Raw genomic sequence first — 26,032 nt, 5'->3', positions numbered from 1 at the left:
CTACCCCTGGAGTTCGGGATGGGGTCATTGCTACCTAAACAGCATGATGGGCAAGGAGTGGATTCCTAAGGGAAATTTAGGGGATACTGGATGCTGAGTAAGTAGCAAATAGTAGATGTGCATTATGTCACCCCCTCTCCTTTGCTCCCATAGTTAACCAGTCATTAAATTTTTAGTGAATCTTTAACTAGGATTTCCTTATCAGTGTCTCTGCTGACATCCTAAGCCTCCGAAATGGAGTGTGTGGGATAGCCTATTGTATTGCAGAAAGAAAAATATTGGAACTCCTATTTATTTTTCTCATCTTTAAGTATTTATTTTTGTGTTTGTTTATACTGTATGTATCATATATTAGTACAGTGATATGTGTATAGATATAAGATTTATAAATATATACATATTTATGGGCACATGTTAAAATTGTTTTAATTCTTGGGAATGGGAGGGTAAGGAAAGTTGAGGAGATGACCAGAGAACAATACTGTTCAATAGAAATACGATGTGAGCTACATGTAATCAAAATTTTTTTAGTTAGCCATATTAAAAAAGTAAAAAGAAACAGCTGAAAATAATTTTAATAATATGTTAACGCATTATATCCTAAACATGATTTCAAATGTAATCAATATAAAAATTATTGAGATAGTTTGCATTTTTTTTCATATGAAGTCTGAAATTCAGTGTGCGTTTTATATTTAAAAGCTCATCTCTGTTTAGACTCATCTCAGTTTTTGAAGACCTACCTGACATTTCAGGTGCTCAAAAGCCACATATGACTAGTGGCTTCTGTATTGGGTAGCACAGATCTAGACCACTGATGATTCTGAATTTAGATTTCTATAATTGTCTGTATTATAGTTTTCATAAATCCATTATTTGCTCTCTTGAGTCTTTTTGTGCAGTTGCCAGGTTAATTGAACAAACATTCCACTGGTATGTTACTCTTCTGTACTAGGTTTCTGTGGCATCACGTTTAAAAGTAGCTTTTAAGACTTTCTGTAAGATGGTCCATTCCATCCTTCTTCCTCACATGTCTCTGGAACTACCTGCAACAAACCTGGTACTCAGTTAGGCAGTTTCCTCAGCCTTGGTTTCCCTTCTCCATTTCTCCAAATATCATCGTCATCATAAGAAGCCTGGGCCCATAAAAACTCCTTGGACTCTGCATGCTTTCCATTTCCTGAACTCCTATGGTGCACATATATTGAGTATTCAGCCACCTAACACACTTTAGCTCTTCATTATATACCATTACTTATTGCTCTCTAATTGTTACATGTGTATTAGTCTTAGCTTCCCCTCTGAATTCTAAGCTTCATATCTTATGTCCCCAAATTGTAGACACATAGTTAAAGGCTTAGCTTTTCCCCCTTATCTTTAGGGACATGACTTGGCTATTTAAATCTGTAGCTTTAAATTTTTTGAAGTTCTGGATTGTTTTCTATTCTGCTGGCTAACTTAGACACCTTCTAGCAGATTCTGTCGTAGGAGTTTGTATTAAAGTGTTCATCTGCTTCTTGAAAACGAAAAAGTTTAATTTTGTTTATATAATTTGTAGCTGTAAAATCATTCTTAGAACTACAGTAAGGAATTATCGATTAGCTGGAGTTTCTGAAGATGAAATTTGAGTTTGATAAAGAAGTCTCAAAGGACACATTTGCTCTATTGTCCAGGAACCAGGAGAGGCAAACTTGTTTTCAAAGTAGGGCAAGAGATTTTATTTCAAGTTCAGTCATCAGGATTATTCTCTGGAGGTTCTCAGTCCTTTCTACACACCAGTCACTCTGGCCTTAGGGGAGAGGTTTCTCTAGTTCAGGCAGCCTTCACCTAGATGAAGAGCTCTACCACCATCACGGTAGTCTAGCTCATTTGGGACACTGCACTGAGGGCTGTGAAAATGGATCCTGAATATAAGTCCAAAGAAGGTCATAGGCTTTATGCTTTAGGAATCCTGTCTTTCAGTTGACATTTTCTTTGCTTGTGTTTTATTTAACATTATTTATTTATGTTATATGGGTAGCTTAATGAAATAGTTACACATCAACATTTCTAACTTGTGGAATTTCAAGACCTGTTTATTATTCATTTACTAAAAAAAAAGTGCAGTATGTTTTATATGCCAGGCATTATTCTCAGTGCATTAGTTATATTTTTCTCTTAGCACTATTTTACAGATTTTCTAGATGTTCTTTGGCAAGTAGCAGCCTTTATTAAATAATTTTTTTTTCTTATTGTTTAATACCTTGTGGATTTTTCCTCCCTTTTTGGCAAATATCACTAATGAAATTTATTATTCAAATATTAACATTACTGGAAAGTTCACATTTTTGTTTTATTAACAGGAGGTTGTACTTTTCCTCAAATTAAAATATAACTTTACATTCTAACTGCATATATTTTTAAGACTATATAGTATAAAATATTTTTATGCTTAAAAATTATAAAACATTTTAGAACTGATTTTTAAAAAAAAAATTTCATGGTCTTGAAATTTAACTGAAAACTTAAGCCATATTAGTTACTATTTTCTGAATTTAAAAAACGATTTTATTTTCTTCCTTCTTTATTTGATTTAGGGGCTTAGCCTTTGTATTTCAAATTTTTTCAGTTACCTAAGATATTCTTGGATTTATTACCAAAAAATTATTTGATTTTTACTGTAGTTGTTATCTTGTTTTATTTTGTGATTCTATCTTGTCCATCCTGCTTGAGTTTTAATTATCCTGTTTTAGTAGAGAACTAGGAGTTGTAAAGCTTCTTGTAAGGATTGTTCCTTTACGAATGTCTCCTGGATTTCCGTTCCTTCTAAGGGACATAAGAAGGGGAGCATGCCTCTTTAAAAGATATTAAGTTTTGAGATTAAAATCTGTTTACCAATGTATTTTTTGGTCTATAAAATATTAGATGTCTTTTCATGTGTCCCCAGTGTTCCCAAGGATTTCTTTTACCAAACACTTTTTGAATCTTTCTCTTGTTTAATGGTCTGATTTAAATATATTTCTCTTGACCAGTTTTATCATCCAGTGGGAATTCCTGCTATAAGTCTTAAGATTTTGGTTTCTTGAGTAAGTCCCTTAAGGACTGGACTGACAGTTACTAATCTTTGTTACCTATAGAATCAAATAAAAATTTGTTAGAATGGAATTTGAGTAATCCCTGTCTTTGTGTTTATGCTGTTTATTTAGTATTTTTGGAGTACACCATATGAAATTAATTCGATTTGTCCTTTTTTTCACCTCCAAATTGATCATTTAGAAGAAGTTATAAGAAAACTAATCTTTACTTCTTGCCTTACCAACTTTTAAAGCAATAATGAGTATAATTTCCCACTTTTCTACTTGGAAAGTACGTTAGTCTTATTTGTTTATTAAAGTTGACAGTGATATCATTTTTGAAGATTTCACTGTGAATTCAATGTAATGTTCTTGGCAAAAACTTTCCCCCCCCCCATAGAAGAAAACCATGTTAAGTCTTCATCAGTGAACCTCAGTATAATTACTCAGTTTTCTTTAAGAAATTTGCTGTTTGTATTGTATGCTTATAACATAGACATATTATTCACAGAAGTAAAGCTTAATTTTATTTCCCTCTGTATTGTATTGTTTCAAAACCGTTAGTGTTCAACTCATTCATCAAATGTTAATTGTGCTTACTTTGAGCTTTCTGCATTTGAATATTCATTTAGTCTGTGTTGCTGAAATTATACTTTATAGGATAACACGAAGAACTGTATTGGAAAATGCCGTCTTTGCCCTCAGGAGCATTTACTTTGAAGGGGTTAATGATTTTTGTCTATGCTTAAGTGTGTTCCAGAGGCCCACATGAAATTTCCATGCTAGTTACCATTAATTTCTAAGGGGTTAGTGATTTTGTTTGTAACCCTTAGAAACAATCTGATGTATGTACATACCATTATCAGCCAGAGGATGTAAATGATGTCTCCTTTCTGGGTTTAAATGTTTGTTTTTAATCTCTCACTTGAGAGATTCTTTGTAATTGAGATAGATTGGTGGATGGTTGGTGGTCTCTACTGTAGGATCTGGATAGTCATCTTCTGACATTGGTGTGAGAAAAGGCTTTCTTACAGAGGTACCTTTTAAAAATGAAAATCTAAAATTTTATGAATATTTCTAAAGTGAACATTTTTCATTTTGTGCAATTTAATTATCACATAAAGTATGTGAAAATGGAATATAAATAGATACACAAAATCATACATAAAAATCATACTAATTATATATAAAAATACATATACATGTAGGCTGAGATTTGGGCAACCGACACAAAATTAAGTAATCTATTTTAAGAATGCAGTAGATTTTGAGTGCAGTAAGAGTGCAGTGATATTGTTATATTGCTTATACCATGAAAAAGGTAGCAGTTTATGTATGCAAATTTTAAAGTAGTGTTGAGAAAAGAAAACCACCTAAGGTCATTTTGAGAAATTTCTCAGAAAGTCTCATCGTATTTCACTTTCTAATCTGCTCCACAGACCTTCACGTTACTATTTGTAACTCTTCATAATCTGTCCTCCCCTAACAAGAAAAAGAACCTTTGGTATGATTTCTTCCACTAATCAGAGACAAGCCTTATTGGCCCTTTTGATTTAGCTAGTGGCTTTTGTTTGTTCTTCACTAAAAGCAATAATGAGAAACTAAAAGATAAATAGTATATATTTGTAGCAGTAGAATGACCCCAATGTTTCTCTTTTTGATTAAAATGTTTTCTTGCCTTTTCCCTTTGAAAGAAGAGTTCTCAGCACTTTCCATCCCTTTTCCCCCCTTCCTACTTTTTTTGTTGTTGTCATTTTTGTATCTAGTGGTTCTTGGGTAATTAGTTCAATGTGGGATCATCTTGAAACTAAAATCAGTATAAGTCTTCAAATCATTAAAATCTGCATATATCAAAATTTGAAAAATATTAAATGGAATGTTTAATAGGATTAAAGAACATTTTTTTTTGGACTAGGTAATGGGTCCATATGGTTCAAAATGCAAAAGGTGCAAAAAGTGAATTTTCTCTTGTCTGTTTCACGCGCACACTTTCCCCCTCACTGGAGGCAGCCAATTCTATTCTCCTTACCTTAAAAAAAAGACATAAATCATAGCATATTCTACATACTGTTATCTTTCCGTTTTCTATTGATTTTTGTCATTCTTTACATATTGGTATGTGAAGAGTGTGTTAGTAATAGAAAACCTAAACCAACAGTAAGTGAAACAACAAAGTCTTTCTCTTATGAAAGTTCAGATAGGTGGTCTAGGGCTGGTATAGCACTCAAGGTGTTGCTTTTTTCTTCTTTGTTTTGAGGCATAATGAATACAGTCAAGTGCATAGATATTAGGCAGTCAGTTTGATGAGTTTTGACATTTGTACAGAACAAATGCTGCTGGCGAGAGAAGGGGGGGAGAGACAGACAGACAGACAGACACTTCTAGTCTGTCTTCATCCCCCCCTTTTGATTACCTGAGCTCTTTCTGTATCGTTACTGCTCCACTGTGTTTACTTGTGTCCTCATTGACCTACCTGGATCTCCCGCAATTGCAACCTATTCCAAGCTGCAGAATGTAAGAAGGGACAAAGGCTACATGCCACCCTTTTTACAGGAAGATTTCTAGAAGCTGCCACGTCACAACACTTCCAGTCATGCTGTGTTAGCCAGAAATTAGTGTCACATTTGAATGCAAGGGAGGTTGAGAAATGGAGTTGTTACTATCATTTTCTATTAGAAATAATGCTTCAGTTCATAGGTTATCTTGTTCATAGGTTGTCTAGAAGTGGAACTGCTGGGTCAAAGAGTATTTGAAGTTTGAGTGTACACCTATTTTTTCACACCTTTCTTGACAGTTTTTGTATTTCCTAATCTCATTGTTAAAGCATGATGACAGAGGGTAGCTCTAATATGCTTGATAGGGCATTTAGGTACAGAGAGAAACTACTTTTACTCCAGCTAAGATGCCTTGCAAACATGGACTACACAACCAGCTAATGTAATGCTAGGTTGGGGGAGGCATATCACAGCATGTTTCCATTTTATTTAGGCCAATCCTAAGAGGAGATTGGGTTAAGGTTAGAAGAGAAACCCTTTTACCCACAAATACTTACAGTAAACTGACAGGAAGACAAGTGAATGATGTGTTTCTTGGGAATTGCTCTCTTAATTAAAAGTAGATTAGGGCATAAGATTAAAAAGCATCAATTTTTTTTATCTTGTTTTTTCATGTACATTCCTTATCATGTACATTTCTTAGAAATGCGTTTTCAACTAGTCTTTAATGTAAAAAATTTTTTAATTTACAGTTGACGTACTATATTAGTTTCAGGTGTACAATATAGTGATTAGACATTTATATAACTTATGAAGGGATCAATCACCCCGATAAACCTAGTACCCATCTGACACCATACATAGTTATTATCATATTATTAACTGTATTCCCTATGCTTTACTTTTTACATCCCTGTGACTGTTTTTATAACTGGCAGTTTGTCCATCCTAACCCCCCCTCTTTTTTTTTTTTTTAAGATTTTATTGGAGGAATTGGGGGAGGGAACAGCATTGGGGAATCGGGGTAGGGAAACAGACAAGTTGCTGTCCTTTTGTTCTTCAGTCTAGTTGTGGAGGACGTTGCTTCACTGGCCCAAGTTGGCACCATCATTGCGCTCTTCCCGGGCGAGGCAGATCAGTCGCCGGCTTCTGGACGGCTGCTCACTGCGGCTGCTGGCCGCTCACGCTGGCTGCTGGCTACACACGGTAGCCCATGGCAACCCACTGCAGCAGGGGCTGCAGCCTCCGCCGTCGCCGGTGACTCATGGCAGCCCAGCTCCAGGTTGAGCTGTTGTTCAGCATCTTAGCTGTGGAGGGCAGTGTCACTTGCCCTCATATGTGGGATCCGAACCGGGGCCCTCTGGCGTCCCAAGCCAGTTCTTAACCATTGCGCCACTCGGCCAGTCCCTAAATAGATTTCTTTTATTTGGTTTTGTTAGCACAGATTTTTAGGGTCGGGGAGAGGGATGTATTGTTAAGAGGTTAGTAGCGGTAGCTGCCATTTTTGCTTACATTAGGTAATTGTCAGTCAGATAGGCATGGACTTGCCTTAGGATTTACATTGGCTGTTCCCTGTATCTAGAACACTATTCTCTTAGATAAATTTCATGCCTCATTCCTTACTTATTCACCTTCTCTGAATGTCTTCTTACATATCACCTTCTCAAGGAAGCCTGTGTTGAACACCTGTTTAAAATGGCAACTGCTCCTCCCCGCCTGCACTTCCAAGTTCCCTAACCGTAGTCTATTTTTCCCCATAGCATTTACTTCCTTGTCGTTTACTTATGCATATTATTTATTCTCTCTCTCACCACCAGGATGTTATTAGTTGAGGACTTGGACTATTTATTCACTATTTTAAGTGTCTCACAGGTGCTCAACAAACATTTGTTGAATGGATGAGGTTAGGAGAGAAAGTAGCATGTGAGAAAGATAGCTATAAAATAATTTACATTTTAAAAATTTATATTTAGAAGTACTGTTTCCATTATTTTAAAAGTTTTGCTTTTGGAGACCAGTGTTCCATAATGATTCCAAGGCAAACAAACCTGTACAAAGTTTAAGGACTCTTATTCTCTTGGTCAAATATAGGGACTGAGTTTTAGCTTGATGAAATACATCATTGCCTCAAGTCTCTAGCATCTTGTTGGTGAGGTTGCTTCTCATAGCCTTCAGTGGTGGTGTGTTAAAGCGAAAGAGTGTATAGGGTTGAGTGTGTGTGTGCAGATGGAACGTCTCTTTCCACTGGAGGTGACTTTCCACAAAGTGAGGGGTGACAATATTAATAGCTTCCTTCCTTCCTTTCTTTTGACGAGGCCGTATGCTACACATTTTATGTGTATTATCATGTTTATCTTTATAAAACCCTGTGAGGAAAGTATTCTTGTCCCTTTTATCTTGCAGAAAACTTGTCTTAGAGGTTAAGCAGCCAGCCTAGCCAGTAAGTGTGTTGGAGCTGAAATTCAAACTCAAGCAGTCTGACCTGTAGAGGAACTTCACTACATAAAATGCATTTCTAGTGAGGAGCACCTAGAAATGAAAAAGAAACCCGAAACAACTTAGTGGAACTCTAATATCACAGAGAAACCTTTATCTTTTATTTGTTCCAGCTTCCCATGACTTACATAGATTGAATGAGACACTGTGATTGAAGTAGTAATATTATGTTAAAAGTTAATGCTGGGCCGGCCGAGTGGCNAGAAGATGACACAGCTAGATATAAACTGGCATTGATTTGTAAACCTGATTCTCATATGCCCAAGGTTTAATAAAAACAGTGTGTTCTCCCCGCCACCCCCACCATGCCCTGAAGCATGACAATAATTTCTATTGTCTCTGTTTGAGGAGTCTCTGAACTTCATAGACGTCTGCCCCACATGAATAAAACAATTGGCTACAATGAGATCCCATAAATTGGTGATGCCTGGTTAACATTTTTCTGGAGACCAGAACAAGTCGTGTAGCTTACCCAGGGCTTAAAAAGGCAAGAGAGGTATTTATAGCAACAATAACAGCTGACTGCAAGTATTTGTATGCCGATTAAATGTATTCTAGGAAATCTTAAAATTACTGAGTTCAGTAGCTCTCACATCAGGCTCATCAGCTTAAGCTGCAGTTTAAATTTTATTTTTTTAAAAACTCCATTGAAGCTAAGAATAGAAAAACGAGAGGATTGCTCTGGAGTGGTATCTTAGGGCAAATTTAGCTCACCGAATTTAGCTCAGCCCCTGAAGAAATAAAATTTTACAACAGTTGAAATAAAAAACTATCCATAAAAAAGCGTCTTTTCAAATAATGCACTCTGCCATTTAATGGAACTTCTCAGAACATGAAAATTGTTCTTTAAATCATTTCCATGGTCTCCTTAAAGTACACATTTCCAGAATGAAAACTAATGTATTCTTTTTTTTTTTTTTTCTGGCTACACACAGTAGCCCATGGCAACCCACTGCAGCAGGGGCTGCAGCCTACGCCGTCCCCGGGGACTCATGGCAGCCCAGCTCCAGGTTGAGCTGTTGTTCAGCATCTTAGCTGTGGAGGGCAGTGTCACTGGCCCGCATATATGGGATCCGAGCCGGGGCCCTCTGGTGTCCCAAGCCTGCTCTTAACCAACGTGCCACTCGGCCGGCCCCGTATTTTTCATTATTGATGAGAAGTCTTAGGCCATTTTGACTCTTGTTCCTTTGTAGATGCATTTTCTCTGGAAGCTTTTAGTATCTTATTTATCTTTGTTGTCCGAAATTTCCCACTGATAGGTGTGGGTCTCTTGATTTGAACACTGAGAGGTCTCTATTAATTGGAAGACTTCTATAATGTTTTCCATTAACTTAGTCTTTTAGTTGTGGAAAATTCCTATTTCTTTGAAAACTTCCACTCTTCAATTTTTAAATTTTTTTTTTGTTCTGGAGTTCTTGCTAGTCAAATGCTGACCTCCTGAACTGATGCTATGCCTCCTTTGATATTTTTTTTGTCTGTGTTTTGGTTTACTTTCTTGATTTCACCTCCACAACTTCAAACCTTATACTGCCTTTTTCTTTTTTCTTTTTTTAATTTTCTTTTCTCATTCTTTTTTTGCCTTTTTCCACAGCTTCCTGTCTTGCTTTATGGATGCAATACTTTGAGGATGTCAATTAGAGGGCTTTTAACAAGTTCTATTCCGTTTTATGAATTCTTTTTCTCTCTTTGTCACATTTCCTTAACTTTTGTTTCTTTGTCTCTTGCATGTTACAGATGTTTGATTCTGATTTAACCAATCAAATGGAGGAATGAAGCAATATAAAACTGTTTGGGCCTCTGTACCTAGAAAGGGTCTCTCAGCTGGTGAGCTTTGCATTCGGGTGAACAGTGAGGGGCCCATTGTCCTTGGTGAGTGATGCTAAGGCCTATAATAGCTGCTGTTAATTCTCTCCAGACAGTTTAATTTCATAAAAGAAGGACTTGCCAGGTTTCCCCCCTAAATAATATAAAATCTCTAATAAGATAACTGGGATTGTGAAGAGGGTCGGTGATCTAGGGTCTAGAAATGTTCAAATAGTCATCTTTCCTGTGTTTCAGAGGATAAGCTTTAGGACAGAGGGTAGTATAGCAGAGAGCAGCCCAGATATTGGGGTCAGACTGCTTGGATTTAAATTTGGTTCTGCCACTTAGTTATTTACTTAAGTTCCTTAACCTCTCAGTGGCCCTTTTCTCATCTGTAATATTTGGACAATAATAGCACCTACTTGCTAGGGTGGTTATGAGGATTTAGTTAAAAATACATATATTAAATACCTGGCATATTGCAAGTTCTCAGAAAGCGTTAATTTTTTCTTTTTCTCCCTGTTAATGATAACAATTATGTGATTTAGATATGGTGGTGATTGCCTACAGCAGAAATTTTGGTAGGATTAGGTAGTTCTAGATTGTGTTTTTCTCTTTAGAACCTCAAAAAACACTTGGTATCATTAGTTGTGCTGAAATGCATATGTACAAATGTTTTCATAGCCCCTACCCCCTCGCTTCCACCTAAAGGATCTCAGTAAAAATAACTTGATAAGAAAAGTAGTCTCGGAGCACAGCCAGAAAACCAAAAATGAAAAAATACTATTTTCACACCCAGAAATTCTATGTACAATCAAAATCATATGTGCTCAGGGTGTTCGGGAAGTTTTGTTGCCATACAAAACACACACAGTCCTACTTCTTGGACTTCAGAAATGTTGGAAGTTTCTTTATAAATGGATGTTTAGGGCAGGAGACTGGCAGGAGGAAATAATTCCTGAAAAACAATTCTTTTGTTTTTGCTTTGGTATGCTCCATTATGGTGGAATGCCAAGACTTTCCTCACCACACTTTCTGCTGACTATTCCTAAAATTCAGGTGAGTTAATGAGTCAAACTCTTGTTTAGTAAGTAGTTCCTGCCCTCCTCCTGTTCCCTTCCCCCAAACTTGACCCTTTTTTGAACTGGGGGTTCTTAGTTTAGATTATTTACCTTGTTGTTTTTTTCTTCCCCCCTCCCACATGAGTGGAGGAAGTCCTTGAAATCTATTAATGTTACTCTGCTGTCATCAGTAGAAAGTTGTAGTTGTGAAGCTGATGGCCAGGGGAACCATACCCAGTCTAAAGGGTTAGGTTGGGTCAACAACAGGTCTGTCAGAGTGAGCCAGGGTGTACATACAGTCTGAGCCACTTGGCAGGACAGGCTATGAAACAGCTGGTTCCAACAGGGTGGTCATGTCACATGTACTCAGAGGCCACCTTTCTTGTCCCCCACTCTGGTCGATGTCTGGCTGATAGTACAGTTCAGAAGACAGGCATTTGATCAATTCTAGGAGTGCAGGAAAAACAGTGATTGGATTACTAGGAAGATAGAGCAGCAAAGAGGCCCATGGAGAGTTATGGACCAAGCAAACAGACTGGCTAAAAGATGGAGATGTGGCTCCAGCAGCGAGGAAGGGCAAGCTGGTTGCAAAGTTGTAAGCAGAAAGTCTAATAAGAACAAACGTAAAGGAGCAATTTCTCGTTCCTTAAATGATAGTTTCTTCATGAGGCCTCAAAACACTGCTGGTAAGAGTATTCCAACAAAGCCTGTAGGTTTAAATAGCAGGATATTAACTGAAGATGACTTTTGTTGGGAATTTCTCTGTTTATTAGCTAGAATCAGAAATTTGGACCTGGGGTAATACCATCTGTTAGTTTGCCTCTGGTTAGTGGTGTGGGAAGTTTGTATGATGTTAGGCTAGTTAGTAGGATAGAAATTAAAATGCCCCCACTCACATCAAGTGATTCTGTAGTATCAGTGATTCTGTAAAGTACAGCAGGTCCTCAAATAATGTCATTTTATTCAGCATCATTTCATGATGAAATGCCGAATGAACTTAACTCTTGTTTATATCAATTAGCCTGTGGTAAATTGGTACGTTATATATTGTGAACCTACTGAGAAGGTTAAGTGAGGATTTACTGTATAGGGATGGAGGAGTCTTCTCAAGGAAACTCCCTTTAGTCGTTATTTTTCTCATAACTAGCAGTGGGTCTGAATACTCTGTGTCTAGAATAGGTTTTATAATTAGAAAGTAGTGCTAAGTGTTTACTTACCAGATATGGGAAACACATTTTATGGCGTTTCTTGGGTTTAGAGAAGAATTGATGAAAGGCTAAAATTGTTTTTCTTTTTTGGCGCAAGGTTCTTTCTAAATCCAATCTAACTACTCTGGGCAAATACATCAAAGTATAAGGGATTTGCCTGTGATTTGAATTAGATCTGTTTTCTTTTTCTGGTGAATAATGGAAGTAGTAAAGAGGCTGAGTTGTCAAAGCTTGTGAAGAGATTCTGGGGCAAGTCAATCTTGCCATCAATGTTTGCTCCTACTGTTCCTTAATTTAAGCAAGGTAGTTTCATGTTCCCATTCTGGAGTAAACTCTGAAAACAAATATGGTGAGTATATTGGAGCAGAGTAGAGTATAAGAAATAGTCAAGGATGTTGTGCATTCATTACCTGGAGTAGAATGTACTCACAATGGCCTGGATTGTTCTGATACAATAAAATGTCACTCTTTGGATGTCACAAAGGAGAACAAAAACGAACCAATTCTCAGCTCCTTAAATTTCAGCAATGTGTTGGAGATCCATTTATAATAGTAGATATATTTTTAAGTGAATTGAACTCGCAAGTTTTTGCTTGGTTGCTGTTGTAGCGCTCATGATTCCTTTTCCAACTGGAATCCAAGTGGCGTTTTGAGAAAGGTTCTTGGTTATGTCACCTGGCTTGGCAGTCTGCTGAAAAACACTTGAGGGCCCCCGTTGGTTAAGAGCTGGCTTGGGACGCCAGAGGGCCCCGGTTCGGATCCCACATATGAGGGCAAGTGACGCTGCCCTCTACAGCTAAGATGCTGAACAACAGCTCGACCTGGAGCTGGGCTGCCTCAATGGCAGGTGGGTTGCCATGGGCTACCGTGTGTAGCCAGCAGCCGCCGTGAGTCTAGAAGCCGGCGACTGATCTGCCTCGCCCGAGAAGAGTGCATTGATGGTGCCAGCTTGGGCCAGTGAAGCAATATCCTTCACAACTATACTAAAGAACAAAAGGATAGCAACTTGTCTGTTCCCCTTCCCCCAATTCCCTAGCACTGTTCTCATCCCCCAACTCCCCAATAAAAATCTTTAAAAAAAAAAAAATGAAAAGGGGACTGCAACCTCCTGTCTTTTCCATCATCCACATACTTTTATAATCGTACTGGAAACATAAGTAAAGCTTACTTCCATTGATTCCGTTTCAGCTAATAGTTGCAAGTCCCGCTCCATTTACAGGTAGTCAATTTTTTAAAAAAAAAGGATTTTTATTTTTAGTATGTTTACATACTCTAGTGGTATTTGCATATACATTTTATTTTTTAAAATAACTTTTAATTGTAATTCATTTGTAACACAAATATACTACTAATTGTTTAGGTAAAGGCAAATACAAGAATCGAATAAAACCACCCCTTACCTTTCATTACAGTCTCAGTTTTTGGTAGCTTTTATTCTTTAGTCTTTCTCACATATTCCCAGGCTATTTGTGAGCTATCCAGTTGTGCTAAAGCTATAGGAAACTGATCATCTTGGGTGAAAATGCCAGAATTCTATAGCCTTAAATTAACTCACCCTTTGCTGATTTCTTCACTTCTTTTCAGGAAAAAGTAGACATGTGTGCCAACATCATTGGGCAAGGGGCACAAACAAAGCATTATACTTTGGAAGATAGTGGCTGTTTGAAATCTTTGTCATTCTCTTTCGAAAATACTCAAAATACAAATTAGCACCAAAGAGGAGAGGTGCAAGGGTGCTTTGATATCACTGCAGACTGAATATCTCATTTGCGAATACTTCTAAGTAATGTTGTATAATGGGTTTCTCCTATTAGCTTGTTTGAATATATGTCTTTTTTCCATTTGTGGCTTATCAGTGTCTCTGTGAATGGCTCTGTGAACACTAGACTTCACTCACTGGTTGTGTTCTCTTATCCATGGGTCGGATTTCATTAGAAACCCATGATTTCCAGTGATGTATCTATTTAACAACTTTTACTAATCCCTTTATAAATCCTCTATAAGATTTGTACCAAAAGGATATTTGGAAAAAGTGGGAATAGGAATTTGAATCTCAGTTTTGTTAAGTTTACCTTATAGGGATGTATAAACCTTTTTTTCCTTTATTTATTTATTTATTTTTGTTAATGAAATAGCTTTTAAAGAAGTTTTGATTAATCACAAACTTCAGAAAACACCTCAGAAGAGCTGAAATTTGAAGTGGTTCTAAAGATAGCTCCCTTTTATTGAGTGCTCATAGCATGTTTGCTAAGTGTTTTACATGCATGTGTGTTAAAGACAGGACAGGATTATTTTTGCCATATTTTTATTATTAGACCTATGGGTGAGGTGTTATTGTTTATTTTCAAGTTCTCTGGGAGGTTCTCATATGCACCTGAGGTTGAGAACCTTAGGAAGGTTTTGCTCTAGGAAGATTCGCAGATTTCTGCCTTAGCCCTCTGTGTGGGTGGTTGTGCTTTTTTAAGAGACAATATGGGAAGAGGCTTAGTGTGTTACTGTTTAGTGGGGGCTGGCAGTTGGAAATGGGGTCAGAAACTTAGCGCCAAAGTTGGTACTAGAGCTGAGTGTGGGGGAACTATTGGTAGCTAGATGGTACTCAAAATTATGGGATTAAGGGCCGGCTGAGTGGCTCAGTTGGTTAAGAGCTCGCTCAAGAGTTTGAGCTCTAAGCAACAGCGGTTCGAGTCCCAGCTCGACCTGAGCTGCTGCTGAGCTGCCAACAGGTGGCAGGATGGCTCAGCTAAAAAAAAAAAAAAAAGAAATTACGGGATTAGGTGAAATTGCCGTGGAGAGCCTGCATGATGATTAGAATCCCAGGGAACCTTGAAATGTTTTGAGTGGGTGGAAGGAGAGAACAGAGCCTTAAGTGTCCAAAGCAGCAGCAGCAGCAAGGGAGTAAGTATTTCAGAAGCCAAGGGAGAAGGTAGGGTCAGGTTACAGGTGACAGATGTGTGTGACAAATGGTAGGTGCTCAATAAATATTTGTAGCAAGTAGAATTTAGTTTTTAAGGAGTCCTGAGATTCCACTGGATTATCAGTTAGGAGGTTGCTGGTGACTTTGGTAAAAATAACTTAACTGGAGTAGTATTTCTCCTACCTTACTCTGGGCTCCTCCTGGGCTCCTTTGTAAGTTCTTATTCTGTTCTTTAACTACTAGAGTTCCATAGGGCTTTGCTCTAGGTCATTGCTTCTCCAAGTGTGGTCTCAGACCAGCACTGTCAATATCACCTGAGAGCTTGTTATAAATGAAAGTCTTCAGGCCCCACCTAGACCTATTGAATCAGGTCTGGGGGTGGGACCCAACCTGAGTCTTATAACAAGCCCTGTAGGTGATTGTGATGCTTGATGAAATTTGAAAACCAGTGTTTTAAGACCTTTTCTCTGTCTGTGCTTTCTCCTTAGGCTATTGTCATGGCTTGAGATACCATGCTGTGTGCTCAAACTTCTTAACTCCTGAGTCCAGTTCTCTGAGGACCAGGTGCACAGGTCCAGCGGACTTTTATTCATCTTGACTTGGATGTCTCATAGTTGCCCCTGCTCAGCTGGTTCAAAACTGAACTTTTTTCTCACAGTGATCTTTCCCAGGCTCAGTAAAAGGCACTATCATCCATGCAGGTGTTCATGCTAGAAACCTAAGCGTGATCCACTTTCTTACACAAACACTAGTAAGTTCTAAGCACATTCCACTGTATGGGTTCAGGATATATGTACACACACACACAAATGAAATAGTGATAATTTTAATAATATAATGAGTAAATAAATGACCCCACAAATTAAGTGTGAGATGGGAAATGTCTTTCAGGAAGTTTTAATTCTCAGAGCTGCTAATAAGTGATCAACCTGCGTTGCTGAGTGTGATTCCAGAGTTTAAAAGTTACACGTATTATGAAGCATGGTCTCTGAAGTACTTAAGTACTTTATTTGCTCAACCAAAGACACTTGTGTATAAATGTATAATGTATGTGGCTACTGTATAGGATTGAATATACAAAACTATTTTGTAATTGATAGGCAATTTCCAGGAAAGGGTCATGGTGATGAAGTGTTCAAGATCGTGGGATTCTGAGGCCACAGTGCTTTGGTTCAAGTGATGATAGCGCCACTTTCTGTGACTTTGGGCAGGGTACTTTCGTTCACTATGCTCAGTTTCCTTATCTGTAAAATGGGGGTAATAATTACCCATATCTCAGAGTTATTAGGATTAATTATAATAATATGTTTAAGTGTTTGGAGTAAGCAGTGCCAGGCATATAGGTTCAATAAATATAACTGTGTTACTATTGTACCGTCTCTTCTACCTTGTCACTCTACTCCAGCCGTTCTTGAATTCTTTCAGCTACTAGCAGTTATTTAGACATGCCATGCCCTTTTATGCTTTAAAATGCTTATACATCCAGGTTTTCACTCAGCTCTCCTCTGATTCCCCAGATTAGGTTAGGGTTCCTTTTATATGTTTCCTTAATGCCCTGTACTTCTTCACAGTGCTTTGTAAACATTATTATTATTATTTTTTATTTATTTTTTTAGCAACAGCTTTATTGAAATATAGTTTCACATACTACACAATAACCCTTTTAAAGTGATCAGTTCAGTGCTATTCACAGAGTCGTGCAACCGTCATCCAAATCAATTTTAGGCCATTCGATTCAAGTAATGAGAGTACCAGTTGCTATCATGAAGATACCAAAAAGAATCCCTACACTCACTATGAATCACACCACGCTCCTCCCACCCCTCCCAGCCCCTGGCAACCACTAAATCTGTTTTCTCTATATATAGATTTGCTTATTCTAGGTATTTCCTAAAAATGGAATCATACGTTACATGGTCTTCTGTGTCTGGCTTCTTTCACTTAGCATAATGTTCTCAAGCTTCATCCATGTCACAGCATCTATAATACTTTATTATTTTTTACTGCTGAATAATCCATTGTTATGGACATACCACAATTTGTTTATTCATTCATCAGTTGAACATTTAGGTTGTTTCCACTTTTTGGCTTTTATGAATAATGCTGTTATGAGCATAAGTGTACAAGTTTTTGTATGGACACATTTTCATTTCTTATGAGAACATACCCAGGAGTGGAATTGTTGAATTATATGTTTAACCTTTTGAGGAACTGCCAAACTGTTTTCTAAAGGTGCTGCACATTTTACTATTTCCAACTCCAGTGTATGAGGGCCCCAATTTATCCGTATCATTGCCAACATTTATTATCTTTTTGGTTCTGACCATCCTAGCGGATGTGAAGTGGTATCTCATTGTTGTTTTGATTTGCATTTCCTTGAGGGCTAATGATGTTGAGCATTTTTTCATGTGTTTATTATTCATTAGTATATCTTCTTTGGCAAAATGTCTGTTCATATCCTTTTCCCACTTTTATTTGAGTTATTGGTCTTTGTATTATTGAGTTACAAGAGTTCATTATATATTCCAGATGCAATCCCTTATCAGATAACATGATTTACAAGTATTTTCTCCCATTCTAGGAAGTTGTATTTTTTCACTTAATGGTTAAAATTAAGAGTTTTTCATTTTGGTGGAGTCTAATTATTTTTTTCTTCTGTTGTTTGAACTTTTGGTGTCATATCAAAGAAGCCATTGCCTAATCCAAGGTCATGAAGATTTATGCCTATGTTTCTTCCAAGAGTTTTATATAGTTTTACCTCTTACATGTTAACTATTTTTGTCTTCCGTGTTAGAATGTCGGCACCATAGGTGGGCTGGGATGGTGTTTATCTTATTCATTTGTCCTTTGGACTTGGAGAATACTAAGTGTTCAATGATGAGTGCTAACGATTTTGGAAAGACAGACTTTAAGGAGCTATTACCAAAACATATTAAATCTGTGAAGGATTTGGAGAGGCTTTCTGCACAAATGAATATCTTTAACACTTGACTTGAAACACTTTTTCTAGTTTTTTTAAAACTAGGAACTGAAATATTATATTTTGTTAGTAATGCCAAGAATTGAATTAATACTGCAGAATAGGTTTAGGAGACTTAAAATAAGTGTATTTATTGTGATTGCACCACCCTCCTTAGTTTTCAGAACTTGTCTGTTTAGTTTTACAAAGTTGGATTTTGTAGCTTAGTATTTAATGCATTTGCTTTTAGACTTGGAGAGTTTTGTTTGTCTGTTACTCAGTTCTCCATCACTGATTCTTAAAGAATGAACTAAGGAGCAGGACCCATGTTTCTATACTTCTATTTCCTTGTCATAAACAAAAATTTCATGCCACTTTCTGGGAATCTGATATCACCCCCCATAGGTATTGAAAGAGCCTATTTTCTGATTATTTCCATCAGTAAAGAGGATTTTGTGGAGTTTTCCTGCCATCGATTGTGTATCCCCCTCCTGTAATCCTAGATTTGGAGTAAGGGTGGCATCTGAAATGAGGGTTTTGACGTATATTTAATTCAACTGCCATAACTTCCTTTCAAGAATAATGTAGACTTTGTTACTATAAAACTATATGCGTAATCTTTTGAAGAGAGAGAATTGGCATTGATAATGAGTGATTTTGTTGATAAAGTACCTGACTAGGAGTCAGTTTTGTTTTTTGGGGTTTTTTTTAGTGGATTTATGTTAGTTTAAAGTAATTTTAATATGAGAAGTATCATAAACTAGTACTTTAACCAAATGTAGGTGTGTTGGTAGACTTCAGATAGATTCATGAAGGAAAATTCTTAAGATTAAGCTAAATCGTGGGATATACCCCCTTATTTAACATTTAAAAAAATAATGTGGGTTTAAGATGGCCTCAGTATATGGGTGCTTATTAAAAATGTGCATGTGCTTGTGTGTATTAAACATTAGCATTTTCCATCAGAAAATAAATCAAGCAATCTGAAACTTTGTAAGGATACATAAGGGAAAGAGTATTTGGATTTATTGCTTAGTTACAGTGACATGTCTGCTACTCAAGTGATGAAATTGTTTAATATGAGTTAGTATATGTCTCATTTCTAATGAAATTGGCACTAGGTCTATGTTTATGCTTGTGATTTTAGCTTTTACTATGGTAACCTCATTCTATCATTGAAAACTTTAAAAAAATCTGCTCGCATTGAATGCTGTACTTTTTATGTTGGGAATAGTAGATTATCTCCAATATTTGAAACACCAGCTCCTATCTCATTAATGTTATCATTGTTATTCTCATTCATGAATATATCTTTCAGAATATATAAGTTTGGGTACTAATTAGATATATTAAGTCATTTTTTCGGGATAAAATCTTTCAGTGAAGTCCTCTGTATGTCAGTTTTCCCATACTTACCCATTCCTTAATTTTGTGAGCTTGAATAATATTGTTTTTGTATGATTTGTTCTCTGTGATCCATAATTAATTATAAATTCATTGTACAAGTGTTACCGTATTTGCCAGCGTATAAGACGACTCGGCGTATAAGACGACCCCCTAACATTTCCACTCAAAATACAGAGTTTGTTATATGGTCGGCTGTGTGCGATTTTGCGAGTGTGGTAAAATCGCATAACAGCAAAATCGCATAACAGCCGAGCATACACCCAGCAGCGCTACTGATGCCTGAATGGTATGTGGAATGAAGTGGGCGGGCATCGGGAGGCCACTATGGCACGGGGCAAGCACTATGGGCAGTCTATCTGAAGTGTACCTGGCGTATAAGACGACCCCCCACTTGGAGGCATATTTTTCAGGGCCAAAAAATCGTCTTATACACCGGCAAATACGGTAATTGTAAAGCAAAAGCAATAAAACAGTATACCCCAAAATGCAGCTGCTACAGATGTCAAGAGAATAGCAGTTCCTGTGCTTCAAAGAGGGTGAGGTGTGGGTTTGATTGAAAAGAATCATTTATTTGTCTTCTATGTTCTGTTTAATTAAGCTCTTTTTTCTTTTGACCTTTAAGTAGGTTCAAAGTACATAAAACAGATTGAATTGTCTCATTTATATTATTTTGATAATTTGTTTACAGAATAATTGCCTCCCTCTCAATATGTAATTCAGAAAAAGTTTGCGATATTATACATGTTTTTATTATGTATGGCCATATTCTCTCCACCCCCTCAAAAAAAAAAAAAGGATCACATAGTCCATTTTTTAGAGATTAAGAGGAAAATAGGAGCCAATATACAAAAATTGGCTTTGGGCAGTTTTTTGGGAATGCCGTTTTGAGACTGAGATGAATCTGTTTAGCTTTTGCAGTGCTTTGGGCAAGTGCTAGATTTCTTGCCGCCTCAACTAATGTGCCCAATAAGTTTAAAAGTATGGCCTCACTCTTAAGTAATGATCAATGATTTTGCCTAAAGTCACTGTAAATAGCAAGTAGTTTAGGGTGGCTAACCCATTTTTGTTGTAGTCATCTTTCTAGGTTTGGAGCTCTATATGGGACTGGTTGATTTTTCAAAATAGTTTTTAATAAATATTAAAAATAGAGTTTTTATGCACTTAGTGGTTTTTGGTGAAATCATAATAAACGGTTCCTATTCTTAGAGCAAACTAGGGCAGTAGCTGCTGAACCTACTGAAGAACTGCCCCAGGAGAACTTAAAAACCTTTAGGGGTTCAATTAAAAACAGCCAGTCTGAGAAGACACTCCCTCTCAGTTGAGTTTGAGCAAGATATTTCTCAGGTACTAGCAGTTAACTAACCTAAAATATAAGTTCTAATTAGTGCATTAGAATTGCTTCTGAAAAAATGTTTCAAAAATATGTGTCTTAAAAACAAGCTATTGAAATTGTTTTATAAAAATTTTCACTGAATTAGTTTAGTAGTGGGATTTCTCCTAAGACCTGAATTTTCTCTGCCATTTTTCTCTATTTACTACTAATTATTATATCTATGCATAAGGCTACATTGATATGATTACAGTCATATTTTACTGTTAAAGTTTTTCTTAATCCCTTGAAGCCAGTCAACAAAGCATTAAATAATGTATTAGTTCATTAGTTAAAGCATTAATTTAGAGTGAATACATTGACATGCCACAATGACAGATAAAATGCCACATTTTAAACCTGTGTGATATAGTAGAGTAGCTCAGTGTTTTATCAAATAAACTTTACATTCTAGTTGAAAGACCTACATAAATACTGGGGGTGCCAAAAAAATATATGCAAGTGGTCACTTTGGTCAACCTTGCTCAAGCAGTGGTTCACCGTAATCAGAAGTGTCTGGACACTGATGGTAACCACTTTGAGCACCTCTTGTAATTGCAGAAGTCAAATGTGACTTGTATTCATCTTTTGCTATCGGTGTATATTGAGTATTACAATTTTATAAATTTCTTAAAATGTGTGTACATTTTTTGGGCACCCTCTGTAAGTGTGTGTGTATGTAATACATATTTCTTCTCTTTTCCCAATCATTTAAAAAACAATTAGAGTTTATTCTCTGCTTGAGAGTAAGCCATGAAGTTGAATTGTGTTATCAGCGTACTTTGAAAAACAATTGCTTAATGTTTTGGACTTCATTATGATTGGGGAACATGAAGTTAGGAAAACCATATGGGAGAATAATTTGTTTCCTGAGGAATAAGAACAGTAGAATACCCAGATAAGCCAAGAATTAGTCTTTATGTTGCTACTTGTTGCCTTCAATTTCCGCTTTTATTAAATGTTTGTGAAACGTGCTTTTTCTGTAGTTGCAGTGCCTGTATTTAGTTTCCACTATAGTTTCCACACAGCATCCTTTTGAAAATTATATGATGTCAAATCTAGTATCCAGTGCATATATTTTAAGTTTACAGATTACACAAGGAAATAATAAGCATCTTTGTGCTTAAAAACAGGCCATATTTAGGTCTTAGTAAATGGAACCTTTCTTGACTAATGCTTTTCAAATAGTAAAAATTTTTATTGTGTTAAGGAGGAAGAGAACTTAGCATCTGCATTAGAATCATTTTTTCCTATATCCTATTAGCTAATTCCAAGATTGTTTAATATGGTATCCACCCATTTCATTTGGCTGCAACCTTTGCTCTCATGAAAGTAAGACTGATTGTTCTGAATTGCTATGTATATGTGCTTTGGCACAGCATGAAGGTACCCTTAATAACATTGCCATTGTCTTTAAAACAGCTTGCAGTTATGACTACAAATAAAGGGTGCGACAGGAGAGCATGACAGATAATGTTCTTTTTCCGCTCCCAGTGTTGAACAAATCGGCTTTGTACTCCGAGCCTTTTGTGTTCCCTGGACTACCTACTGTATTTTCTGTATACTGTTCCTAGTCTAAAATGCTTGCAGATTTGTCACTGTAACTTTGATATGTCAGTCGACCACTTTGAATTCTTCTCGTGGAGGCAAGCAAAACAAAGAATGTGGGGAGAAGTTGAGTGGCTTTGCCTCTATTGGCGTTTTTTCCCACTTGCATGTCTAAATACTTATGTGCTTAAATTATTTTGGGTGACTCTTGTCTCCCAACTGTTTCTTTACTTTTGTCTGGTTTAAAAATTGGGGCATAGCCTTTGGTTTTAATCTCTTTCCTTTTTCAGTGCACGGTAGTAATGCTATCTTTACTGCATAATTTCTTTTTAAACAAGGAGTTTCTCTGGAAAAAAAGACTTGCCAGCTATTTGAATGGCTCTGTTTTAGATTGCTGAGAGATTCTGTACTGACCATAACGGAAGGATATTATTTGTGTCATACTTTATTCTATTTTAAGTAACTTTATCAAGTGATGTTGGAGGAGAAAGTAGGTGTTCATAGTATAGAAATCAGAAAAGATTCCTTATTGCTTTAGGAGGTTATCTTTGAATTATATATTCCTCATTGACCTATTGAAGAGAAGGTGACTCACATTTAATGACCTTCATGGCAATCTCATATGGTGTTAGCATTTATTCCTGTTTTTACTGATTCAGAAATGGAGGTCAGAGAAAACAAGCATTTTGCCTAGAATTATAGGCACATAGCTTGTAATAGTCTGACTCGAAAGCCAGTATTTTTTGTTGTAAATGTATAATTTTCCTCTTTAAGTGGCTTATTTCTAGGGTTACTTTGTCCTTTGGGAAATCTACTTGATAGCATAAAATATTTAATGTATTAAATAAACCAGAATTTGATGATACTTAAAGTATACTAAGGAAGAAGAATAACTTTAATTTCTCACAGAATTCATTGATAATACCCTCACCTTTAAAGGTACTGCTGTAGTAGTACCCTAATATGGATTTTTAAAAATTTGATATTCACATTAAGATTCTTCCATAATTGGGTTATTATCTTCATTTTACAGATGATGAAACAGGTGCAAGTATTGCCAGATGTGAGGTTCAGGTTTTCTGAAGAAACAGTGGTGTACTGTAAAGAGCAAAACCCAATGATTTGGGATTAAGATACTTCAGGCAAGCAGTATCCCTAATTCCTCTTTAGTTCCTTTATCTTTAAAATGAAGGGGTTGAATCAAGTGATCTCTAAATGCCTCTTTAAATATTCCCAAGTGATAATGCTTTAAAAGCTTCAGGGGAGCATGAATTTGAATGAGAAAAATGTTAGATACTTGTTTTCACTAACCTCTAACTGAAATATACCATTTCCTTCAAACCACAGCAAATTAGCAGTTACTATGAGACTTGGTCATCAATTGAAATCACAAATATTTTTATAATCACACAGCAGTTGTTGCAGATATCTTGAAAATATCATTTATATTGGTCACAATTTGGAAATTATTGTAGTTAATAGACTTGTCATTAGAGCTTGTTATTTTATATATTAAAAAATAAGTGTATTTAATACTGTATGAGTTTTAAAAAATATGTTGATAACTGTATTTTAATGTAATTGTTTTTCTTTGTGAGTGGTTATTTTTGCTTTAAAATAGTCTGAGAGTCGATAGTCATCGCATACTGCCAGAGAAGTTTATGGCACAAAAAAGGTTAAATATCCTTGAGCTGCAGGTTCTCTGCAGTGACTACAAAATGGCTCAAGTTGATTCTAGTTGCTGGGAAGGAATTTTCTTTTGGGGGGAGATGTCTGTGTATTGAGGAGTCATCTCTTCTCAGCATCTCTTAGGTTTCTAAAATGATAGACTATGATTATGTGATTTTGCCCTAATACTGGGCAAGCTCTGTAGAACCAAATTTTGATGATAGAAATGAATTTATGATCATCTCTATTTTGAATGTCCTTTTAGCAAGAATTAAGAGTCTAAGTAGTTGTTTTATTTGAGGGATGTAGGAAAAGACCTGTCATTTGAAATTATATGCTGTTGATTTCCAAGCAGGAGGACTGGCTTGCCAAGAACAAAAGCTACCCACACAACACATATACTGCTCAAAATATTCCTGAAATAGAAGCTCAGTTGTAACGCTGTGTTACCTTAAAAACATTGGGCATTTGCTGTTTAGTTTTTATGTGAGTGTGTTTTGGTTTTTTTTTGCCTTTTTTTCTTTTTTGCTTGGCTCTTAATAATTTATGTATTAATTGGATATGAGGAAGGAAATGGTAACAAGTTCTTCATATTAACAAGAAGTAGGAGTACACACAAAACTCAGTAGCTTAATTGGAACACAAAGGCTGCTGGAGTTCGGTCCTTCAATGAGTCTGTTATTCCATTTGTAATGCATTTATCTTTGGGTAGGGTGGGATTTGCATTCCCGAAGTTACAATGAGTTTCCAGATCCTTATCACTTAGTATTAGGAGTGACTGTTTTTAGTAGTGATAATGAGACAGCTATTCCCAGGAGGAGACTTAGTCACTGCAGAATTGTCAGAACCCTGAAATAGTTTGGGAAAGCTCAGGATGGAAAAAACAAGCTGTTTCAAAAACAAAACAAAACAAAACAAAACCAAAAACTCAAGCTGCTTTTTTGGGCAGGGTGCGATGGGGATGGATGGAGGTGGTAAGAAACCAGATGAACTTCTCTGAAGTTTGCAAGGTATCTAGAAGCCGGAAGAGATTGGTATTATTTACCTCAAGTACTCTAGTGTGAACATGAAGTCAAGTGTGGTAAGGTTAAGTTGGTCAGCAGCCACTAATCTGGAAGTATTATGTTCTCTGTGTACATTGGCAAAATTTAATTTGACTTCGAGAAAAAAAGAAATTCTTCTGGTAGCAGCTTGTTTTTGTTGCCAGTTTGAGAAAAATTTAAGTAGTATTTTATGCCAAAGGGATTTTTTAGTGGCATGTGGAGTGAGTGTGTGTGTGTGTGTGTGTGTGTGTGTGTAGTTGTTCATGATCGAACAGGCCAAAGTATCGTGCTGGAGTTTACTCATTAATGATGAAGACACGATAATCTTTGCCAATATTAGACAGAATGAAGATGAGAAATGTAGACCATGCCTTCAGGTATGTATCCCACCTCAATTTTAAGTGCAAAGGAATCTTTTTTTAAGATGAGTTTTTTAATGGCTGCCTGCCTGCCAACATAACAAGCTGAAAAACCTTGTTTAGTTTTCTTTAAATCCAGAAATGATTTTATACCAAATCCAAACAAATCAAATCACTCTTAAGGGAATAAGTGAAAACATGTGTAGCTGCCTTGGCTGGACTACATCTGTCTGCAGATTGGCTCAGTTCTCTGTGCTAAATAAGCAGATTCCTTCTTACACATCCTATGATGACCAGCAGCAGCATCTAATCTGGAGGTGAACAAAGGATGTGACAGCAATTACTTATCTGAACTGTGTTTTGTAAACTCTGAGCGTAACTACTTCTCTAGCTAGGTAATAGTCAAGTGACAGCTATATGTAAACAAATTCTACTGAACTGTGTTAAAATAACATATTGCATATTGCAATTTATATATACTGAAAGGTCTTAATTTAATGTTGGGAATAATAAAAGTATGAAAGAAATTGAAGTTGTTACCCCCTTAAAAGCACATTGTAGAGTGTGTTGTGTTTATTATTTGAGTTTCTCATAGGGTTAAATGGGAAGTCTCGTCGAGGTAAGAAACGTCCAAACCTATGGAGAATTT

General features: G+C 36.5%; 1 protein-coding gene across 6 annotated transcripts in view; it reads left to right on the top strand.

Annotated features, from left to right (window-relative positions):
• FBXO34 (F-box protein 34) overlaps positions 1-26,032 on the top strand; it is a 90,556-nt gene that overhangs the window by 6,593 nt on the left and 57,931 nt on the right. The window contains exon 3 of one of the 6 annotated variants that reach the window (XM_019645152.1): positions 9,779-9,913. The exons of 4 other annotated variants lie outside the window; for them this stretch is intronic. The gene's annotated coding sequence lies outside the window, so the exon portion shown is untranslated. Of the gene's footprint in view, positions 1-9,778; positions 9,914-24,958; positions 24,992-26,032 lie in introns of those variants that run through there. One more of the 6 variants, XM_019645178.1, reaches the window with a different exon arrangement.

This window comes from Hipposideros armiger, unplaced genomic scaffold (assembly GCF_001890085.2).
Source record: "Hipposideros armiger isolate ML-2016 unplaced genomic scaffold, ASM189008v1 scaffold_5, whole genome shotgun sequence".
In the NCBI taxonomy this organism is placed as follows: Eukaryota; Metazoa; Chordata; class Mammalia; order Chiroptera; family Hipposideridae; genus Hipposideros; species Hipposideros armiger.
This window is presented reverse-complemented; position numbering and strand designations above follow the sequence as displayed.